General features: G+C 39.8%; 1 pseudogene; it reads left to right on the top strand.

Moving 5' to 3' along the window:
* The first annotated feature begins 6,792 nt into the window (after positions 1-6,792).
* Positions 6,793-7,349, top strand: LOC705919 (CKLF-like MARVEL transmembrane domain-containing protein 6 pseudogene; annotated as a pseudogene).
* The last annotated feature ends 2,163 nt before the right edge of the window (positions 7,350-9,512 follow it).

Below are 9,512 nucleotides of genomic sequence, written 5' to 3'. Positions count from 1 at the left end.
TTTCATTATGTACCCAGTAGTCATTCAGGAGCAGGTTGTTCAGTTTCCATGTAGTTGAGCAGTTGTGATTGAGTTTCTTAGTCCTGAGTTCCAGTTTGATTGCACTGTGGTCTGAGAGACAGTTTGTTATAATTTCTGTTCTTTTACATTTGCTGAGTAGTGCTTTACTTCCAACTATGTGGTCAAGTTTAAAATAAGTGCGATGTGGTGCTGAGAAGAATGTACATTCTGTTGATTGGGGTGGAGAGTTCTGTACATGTCTATTAGGTCTGCTAGGTGTAGAGTTGAGTTCAATTCCTGGATATCTTTGTTAACTTTCTGTCTCATTGATCTGTCTAATGTTGACAGTGGGGTATTAAAGTCTCCCATTATTATTGTATGGGAGTCTAAGTCTCTTTGTAAGTCTCTAAGGACTTGCTTTATGTATCTGGGTGCTCCTGTATTATGGGTGCATAAATATATATGGGTGCATATATATTTAGGATAGTTAGCACTTCTTGTTGAATTGATCCCTTTACCATTATGTAGTGGCCTTCTTTGTCTCTTTTGATCTTTGATGGTTTAAAGTCTGTTTTATCAGAGACTAGGATTAGCAACCCCTGCCTTTTTTTTTTGTTTTCCATTTGCTCAGTAGATCTTCCTCCATCCCGTTATTTTGAGCCTCTGTGTGTCTCTGCATGTGAGATGGGTCTCCTGAATACAGCAAACTGATGAGTCTTGACTCTTTATCTAACTTGCCAGTCTGTGTCTTTTAATTGGACCATTTAGTCCATTTACATTTAAGGTTAATGTTGTTATGTGTGAACTTGATCCTGTCATTATGATATTAGCTGGTTATTTTGCTCATTAGTTGATGCAGTTTCTTCCTAGCATCGATGGACTTTACATTTTGGCATGTTTTTGCAATGGCTGGTACTGGTTGTTCTTTTCCATGTTTAGTGCTTCCTTCAGGATCTGTTGTAGGGCAGGCCTGGTGGTGACAAAATCTCTATGCTTTTGCTTGTCTGTAAAGGATTTTATTTCTCCTTCACTTATGAAACTTAGTTTGGTTGGATATGAAATTCTGGGTTGAAAATTCTTTCCTTTAAGAATGTTGAATATCGGCCCCCACTCTTTTCTGGCTTGTAGAGTTTCTGCCGAGAGATCTCCTGTTAGTGTGATGGGCTTCCCTTTGTGGGTAACCCGAACTTTCTCTCTGGCTGCCCTTAACATTTTTTCCTTCATTTCAACTTTGGTGAATCTGACCATTATGTGTCTTGGAGTTGCTCTTCTCGAGGAGTATCTTTGTGGCGTTTTCTGTATTTCCTGAATTTGAATGTTGGCTCTCCTTGCTAGGTTGGGGGAGTTCTCCCGGATAATATCCTGCAGAGCGTTTTCCAGCTTGTTTCCATTCTCCCTGTCACTTTCAGGCACACCAAGCAGACGTAGATTTGGTCTTTTCACTAATCCTATATATCTTGGAGGCTTTGTTAATTTCTTTTTACTCTTTTTTCTCTAAACTTCTCTTCTTGCTTCATTTCATTCATTTGACCTTCAATCACTGATACTCTTTCTTCCAGTTGATCGAGTCAGTTACTGAAGCTTTTGCATTTGTCACGTAGTGCTTGTGTCATGGTTTTCATCTCTATCAGTTCGTTTATGGACTTCTCTGCATTGGTTATTCTAGTTATCCATTCTTCCATTCTTTTTTCAAGGTTTTTAGTTTCTTTGTGCTGGTTACATAGTTCCTCATTTAGCTCTGAGAAGTGTGATAGACTGAAGCCTTCTTCTCTCAACTTCTCAAAGTCATTCTCCATCCAGCTTTGTTCCATTGCTAGCGATGAGCTGTGTTCCTTTGGAGGGGAAGATGCACTCCAATTTTTTGAATTTCCAGCTTTTCTGCACTGCTTTTTCCCCATCTTTGTTGTTTTATCTGCCTTTGGTCTTTGATGATGGTGACGTACTGATGGGGTTTTGGTGTGGGTGTCCTTTCTGTTTGTTAGTTTCCCTTCTATCAGTCAGGACCCTCAGCTGCAGGTCTGTTGGGGTTTGCTTGAGGTCCACTCCAGACCCTGTTTGCCTGGTTATCAGCAGCAGAGGCTTCAGAAGATACAATATTGCTGAACAGCAACTGTTGCTGTCTGATTCTTGCTCTAGAAACTTTGGATCAGGAGTGTACCCAGCCGTGTCAGGTGTGAGGTGTCAGTCTGCACCTATTGGCGGATGTCTCCCAATTAGGCTACTCAGGGGTCAGGGACCCACTTGAGCAGGCAGTCTGTCCATTCTCAGATCGCAACCTCTGTGCTGGGAGAACCACTGCTCTCTTCAAAGCTGTCAGACAAGGACTTTTACATCTGCAGACGTTTCTGCTGCCTTTTGTTTAGCTATGCCCTGTCTCCACAGGTGGAGTCTACAGAGGCAGGCAGGCCTCCTTGAGCTGCAGTGGGCTCCACCCAATTCAAGCTTCCCGAAGGCTATGTTTACCTACTTAAGCCTCAGCAATGGCAGGCGCCCCTCCCCCAGCCTCACTGCCGCCTTGCAGTTAGATCTCAGACTGCTGTGCTAGCAATGAGGGAGGCTCTGTGGGTATGGGACCCTCAGGCAGGCGTGGGTTATAATCTCCTGGTGTGCCATTTGCTAAGACCCTTGGTAAAGTGCAGTTTTAGGGTGGGAGTTATCCAATTTTCCAGGTGTTGTGTGTCTCAGTTTCCCTTGGCTAGGAAAAGGAATTCCCTTCCCCCTTGCACTTCCCAGGTGAGGTGATGCCTCGCCCTGCTTCAGCTCTCACTGGTTGCGCTGCACCCACTGACCAGCACCGACTGTCCGACACACCCCAGTGAGATGAACCCGGTACCTCAGTTGAAAATGCAGAAATCACCCGTCTTCTGTGTCACTCACGCTGACAGCTGGAGGCTGGAGCTGTTCCTATTCGGCCATCTTGGGTGCCCTGATACTTTCTTTTTTTGAGATGGAGCCTTGCTCTGTCTCCCAGACTGGAGTGCAGTGGCATGATCTCGGCTCACTGTAACTTCTGCCTCCCAGATTCAAGCTATTCTCCTGCCTCAGTCTCCTGAGTAGCTGGGATTACAGTTGCATGCCACCATTCCCAGCTAATTTTTGTACTTTTAGTAGAGATGGGATTTCACCATGTTGGCCAGGCTGATCTCAAATTCCTGACCTCAGGTATTCCACCTGCTTCAGCCTCCCAAAGTGCTGGGATTACAGGCACAAGCCACAGCACGCGGCCAAAAGACACATTCTAAAAAATGAAAAGGGAAATCACAGACCTGTTGAAAATATTTGCAATCTGTTTGTCAAATAACAGAATTGTATCCTGAACATTCATAGAATCCTACAATGACAACAGTTTCAAAACATTGGCAGAGGACTTGAATAGACACTTCACAAAAGATCTAGAGGTGGCTAAAAAAACATATAAAATGGTTCTCAATATTAGTTGCCAGCAAAATGCAAATTAAAATCATAATGCAACACCACTTCTCACCCACTCTGATATGTTACTGGTGGGAGTATGAAATGGTACACTCACTTTGGAAAACTGACAGTTTTCTGTAAAGTTAAACATACACCCACTATATGATCCGGCAAGTCTACTTTTAGGTATTTACCCAAGAGACACAAAAACATACATCCACAAATGTTTACAGAAGTTTAATTCACTATAGTGAAAAGCTGGAAACTACCCAAATGTCTATCAACAGCAGAATAAATGAACAGTTGTGATATATTCATTTCATGGAATACTATTCAACAATAAAATAAAAAAGCATACACATAACGAAATTAGCTGGGCATGGCAGCATATGCCTGTAATCCCAGCTACTTGGGATAAAAGGTTTTTAAAAAGATAAAATGAAAAATAATGAATTTCAAATACAAAAAAAGAAGATCTAACACAAATATAAGGATTCTTACCTGAGAGGCCACAAATTCTGAAGGGATACCTACTTAGAAAAAAGGGGGTCTGTGAACTTGGATGAACATTACATATTCATTTTCACTTAATCTAACTGAAATTTATCATTTTATTTAATTACGACCTTAGCTAATAAGCCACAGTAATATTAGCAGAACCTCTGACTTTGTCACCAGATATTTTTACATCACATTGCCAATGCTGCAGATGTTTTAAAATATTGTTTAGACTCATCACTACTTCAAAATTCTGGTAATTATGAGACTTGCCACTAGATCACATGTTACCGTAGATACCTGTGTGTAATCTTGTTATTAATACATGTAGTCTTTTTATTTAATACATATAAAGAAGCATACATGTTACATATACAAATGTGTTTTCTATTTTTTTAAATTGTGGTAAAATATGCATAGCATAAAATTTACCATTTTAATCATTTTAACTGTCTGTGGCACTAAGTACAACCTGTGTGCAAACATCTATCCAGCTCCAGAACTTTCTTATCTTTCCCAACTGAAACTCTGTACCCATTAAATAATAATTCTCCATTCCATCTCCTGCCAGCCCCTGGCAACCATCACCCTACTTTCTATCTCTGTGAATTTGACTACTATCGACTATTTGACTATTATACCACAAATAAGTGAAATCATACAATATTCATCCTTTTGTGATTGGCTTCTTTCACTAAGCACAATGTCTTCAAGTTTCATACATGTTGTAGCAGAATTTCTTTCCTTTTTAAGGCTGAATAATATTCCATTGTATGCTTATACCACATTTTATTTGTCCATTGATCTATTGATGGCCACCTGGGTTACTTCCACCTTTTGGCTATTGTGAATAAGGCTGCTGTTGAACATGGGTATGCAAATATCTTTTCGACCTGTGTTTTCTGTTTTAATAAAACTACATTGCAGCATATAATTGCTTTCCTTTCTAAATTTTGTGAATCCTTTTTTTTTTTTTTTTTTTTTTTTTTTTTTTTTTTTTTGAGATGGAGTCTCACTCTGTCACCAGGCTGGAGTGCAATGGTGCAATCTAGGCTCACTGCAACCTCTGCCTCCTGGGTTCAAGTGATACACCTGCCTCAGCCTCCTGAGTAGCTGGGATTACAGGCATGTGCCACCTCGCCCAGCTAATTTTTGTATTTTTAGTAGAGACAGGGTTTCACCAGGTTGGCCAGGCTGATCTCAAACTCCTGACCTCAGGTGATCCACCCACCTTGGCCTCCCAAAGTGCTGGGATTACAGGCATGAGCCACCGGCCCGGCCTGTGTTTCATGAATTTTAAAACACTATTTTTTATTTTTTATTAGTGCTATTCTTAGAGACAGGCTCTCACCCTGTCACCCTAGCTGGAGTGCAGTGGCATGATCACATGGCGTAAACATATTCCATGCAGTGTCAAACTCCTGGGCTCAAGCAATCCTCCCACCACCATGACTGGCACTTTTTTTTTTTTTTTCTGTAGAGATGGGTATGTTGCCCATGCTGGTCTCAAACTCCTGGCCTCAAGTTATCCTCCCACCTCAGCCTCCAAAAGTGCTGGGATTACAGGAGAGACTCACCACAACCCAGCCCTAAAAACATCATTCTAAGAAAGGGATTACAATCTTCAAAGGTGGTTCAAAAACTCCCTGGCATAACAGGAATCCCCAAAGTAGAAAATTAAAGCAATGGAACATAAGAAATCCTAAAAACTATAACAACAATAAAAAAAGTTTCCTAAAATAAAAAAATTACTTCAATTTCCATATAAGAAGAAAATACTGTGTACCTGAGAAAATGGATTCAGAATGGTCACTATCAAGACATAGTCTGTAAAATAATAAGATTTTTAAACAAAAAATTTTTAAAACCCTCTGGGCATCCATACAAATAGACAAAGTCACTTATAAGGGAAAAAAAAAAAACAGATTGTCATCACATTGTCAGTAATAATGCTGTACACCAGAAAACAATAGATTAACGTATTTTAGGCAGTCAAGATAGAAAAGGTGAGCCATGAATTTTTTATCTAACCAAACTGACCTTTAACTATAAAGATAACACACAAGCTCTTATGTATGCAAGAACCCAAGATAATTTTTTGCTGAGGAATCTATAACAGAATAAGCTTCAGACAATCAAAGTAATTGGAGAGGTATTGATGTAAGGACTGGTAGGTAATCAAATAATTGATGAAAGGAAGTTTCTCTCTAAAGTCAAAGCTGAAATAATAGAATTACAATATCAACATTTTACAGCCCATAATGAATTCCTGGACCTAACAAGAATTATTAATAGCTGATATCACAAAAAGAGAGAAAATCAGACATTATATGCTTCCTGGTGGAAGTATCCAACACCAATTATAAAGCAGTCTTAGAAGAAAAAAATCAAACATGAACCTGATAAGCCTCTAGATCTAATTGCCAATTTATAGAAAATACAGGGCACAGAATAATGTTAAACATCACCACAGAAAGGCAATCAGCAAAATCCCAAGTGTGTAACATCATTCAGGACAAATAATCTGATTTATTCAACAAAAGTTAGAATAATAGGAAAAAAAGATGGCAGAAGAACAATATAGATTAAGAGACTTACAGATACAGCAACCAATCACACTATATAAGATAATTAGGAAATATGGACATTGACTGGACTTGAAGTTATTAAGAAATTTTAAAGTATTTTTAGGATAACGGTGTGGTTGTGATGCTAATTTTAAGATTTCTTATCTTAGAAATACATACTGAAGTATTTATGCATGAAATTGTATGAAGAGGCCCAGGAAGTGATGGCCACCTTCCCGCTACCCGGGACTTCTGGCGTCTGAGAAGTCAGCCGCCCGCTTGCTGCGGCCGCCGTGCTCACCTGCCCGAGGTGATGGAGAACGGAGCGGTGTATAGTCCCACTACCGAGGAGGACCCGGGCCCCGCCAGAGGCCCCCGGAGCGGCCTCGCTGCCTACTTCTTCCTGGGTCGGCTCCCACGGCTCCGGCGCGTTCTCAAGGGCTTGAAGCTGTTGCTCTCTCTGCTGGCCTTCATCTGTGAAGAAGTTGTATCACAATGTACTTTGTGGGGGACTTTATTTTTTTTGAGTTTGTAAGCGACAGTGCCTTTCTTCTGAGTCTCCTTATACTGATTGTGTATTACACTCCATTTTATGAGAGTTGATACCACAAAAGTAAAATCATCATATTTTTATATTACTTTGGGAACAGGATGTGTGTTTTTGTTGGCATCCAAGATTTTTGTTTCCACACATGACAGGACTTCAGCTGAAATTGCTGCAGTTGTGTTTGGATTTATAGCAAGTTTTATGTTCCTACTTGACTTTGTCACTATGCTGTATGAAAAACGACAGGAGTCCCAGCTGAGAAGACCTGAAAATAGCACTAGGGCTGAGGCTCTCACTGAACCACTTAATGCCTAAAGACTCTGGGGAGCAGATGTTAACTAAGGTAGTGACTCTGCGCTGTGGTGCCTGAGCCCTGGCAGAAGCTCTTGTAAAATTTGTGTAATTGTTTAAACCACTTCTTTTGGAGAGCAAGAGGAAGGTCAAGAAGGCAGTTTTATCAATATTGTGTCAGTCACCACAAATTAGGCCAGATAAGTTTTTAAAATTTTTTTAAAAATGATTGAAACTTATCTTAAATGGAGATTTTGGTGGGAGGAGGAGAGAACAATTGTTTTTTAAATCACACAGCTCAACGGTTCATAAATGATTGTCATTCTGTTACAAGTCATTCTTTTACTAGGCTTAGCTTCCAAATTATGCTTTATAGCTGTATAAACATCATGATTATATTCATCTACTGAGAAATTGTTTTATTTTAAAATTAATTTGCTTAGCTGTTTGTTTTGATGCTTAGATTATGTTGTGTTAATGGGAATTTAACGTATTTAAGAAACCAATATTTAAAATGTTGGTCTAGGTTTTTTTCCTTAACATATATTACCAGGCTTTACTGTATTTCACTCAGCCTTAAATGTTACAATATTTTTGGATAACTGTTATTAATTCTTTCTGAGACCTTGGTTATAGCCTAAAAACGTATGGAGATGTTGGTATTTTGTGTGTATAAAAGCAACAATATCAGCAACTTCGTGTTTATACTGCACCTTGGTTGTTGATGTCAAGTGAGAAAGAGATTGTTTTGTAACACATACAAAAATGGAAGAAACTGATACCACACCTAAGTGCCGGAGATAAGAAAGACTTTTTGCCCAAGACAGTGAAAGTAATTATAACAACAAGCTTTGACCACTTACCAAGTATCTGAAGAGATGAGTTCATACTGTGATTTAGAAAGTGGTTCAATTCTCGTGTTGGCATATGATTATTTGTACTAAAATTAATACAGCTCTCTGGGTCTTCCTTAGCGTTTTCTTCGAAGCTCGTCTGTTTTTTTAGGACCCCAGCCTTTCGTTTTTCATAGTTCAAGATGCCTCTTTTCTGTCGCCTTATCAGATGGAAATGGAGCTATGTGCTGCTGCTTCATCTAGCAGAGGTTGGCCTCTGGCTCTGACGCTTACCTTTTGTCAGTTGTCTTTAGGTGGTCCTGAATCTTGGGCCCTTTTAATTGTGAATACTGTGTAGCAGGATCTTGAGAGTCCTTGTTCTTACATAGGCGTTGCTCTAGTTTGTCTTTGGCAAGGAACATCTTAAGAAAGTAAATATCCAGGAGACCCTGCCCAGACTAATCCTGTTGGTGACATAAGGGAGAATCAAGCCATTCTCAAGAGATAACTTCATAACCAGAACTGTCTGTTGGCTAGCAGCTATCACAGATAGGCAGGGCACTTGGGATACGACCTTTCTGTCCAGGTGTTTCACAGACTAGACCTTTCTTATCCTCCTCCTAGAGTTTTGACCTGGGACTCTAGTGTTAAGATCATGAGCCCGTACATCAGGTCCTTCTGCACTTTGGTAGAAGTCTCCCAGGGTAGGTTTCCTATTTGAAACAGTGGAATCATGTTTCCAGGAAAAAAGTTTAATGACTTCATCCTTTTTTTTTTTTTTCCTCATCTGGCATTTGTGTGTCGTAGATGGGTTTTAGTTTCATGAATGTGACTAATGTGGTTCTCAGAAATTGGTCAGTATGGCCTGACATAGCTTCTGCTCTGTCTTACTGACTCAATACCTTTAGGATTTGTGTCAGTTTGGATACTAGTGTTAGTGGTGATATCACCACTACTTAATTGGAAGATAATGAAACCAATCATAGATGCTGTTTTTATTGGGCATGTCATCTAAGAAAGGAGAAATAGCTGAGTCTTGGGTCTAAGAATAAGGACTGATTCAGAAAACTAGTTTATGATAGGTAGACTAGAGTTTCACATCAAACTGTACCATTGTGATTTTTAATGTCATCTAGACCTATCTAAAATTCAGAGCATATCATCTGGGCTACCTCAGGGTCACCACCCATGCATTGGGCTTAGTCAAGATTGACAGATACGTTCTCAGCGGGCCTGTCATATAGAACATCTTGTCATTGAGCTTAAGCTCTGCTTGTTCTGAGGTTTCACTTCCATGTGTTTCATTGGTGCAAAAATGGATCTCTTAGTCGGTCACTTAATTCTTTCTTTTTCAGAAAGACA

This window comes from Macaca mulatta, chromosome 11, assembly GCF_049350105.2.
Source record: "Macaca mulatta isolate MMU2019108-1 chromosome 11, T2T-MMU8v2.0, whole genome shotgun sequence".
Classification (NCBI taxonomy): domain Eukaryota; kingdom Metazoa; phylum Chordata; class Mammalia; order Primates; family Cercopithecidae; genus Macaca; species Macaca mulatta.
This window is presented reverse-complemented; position numbering and strand designations above follow the sequence as displayed.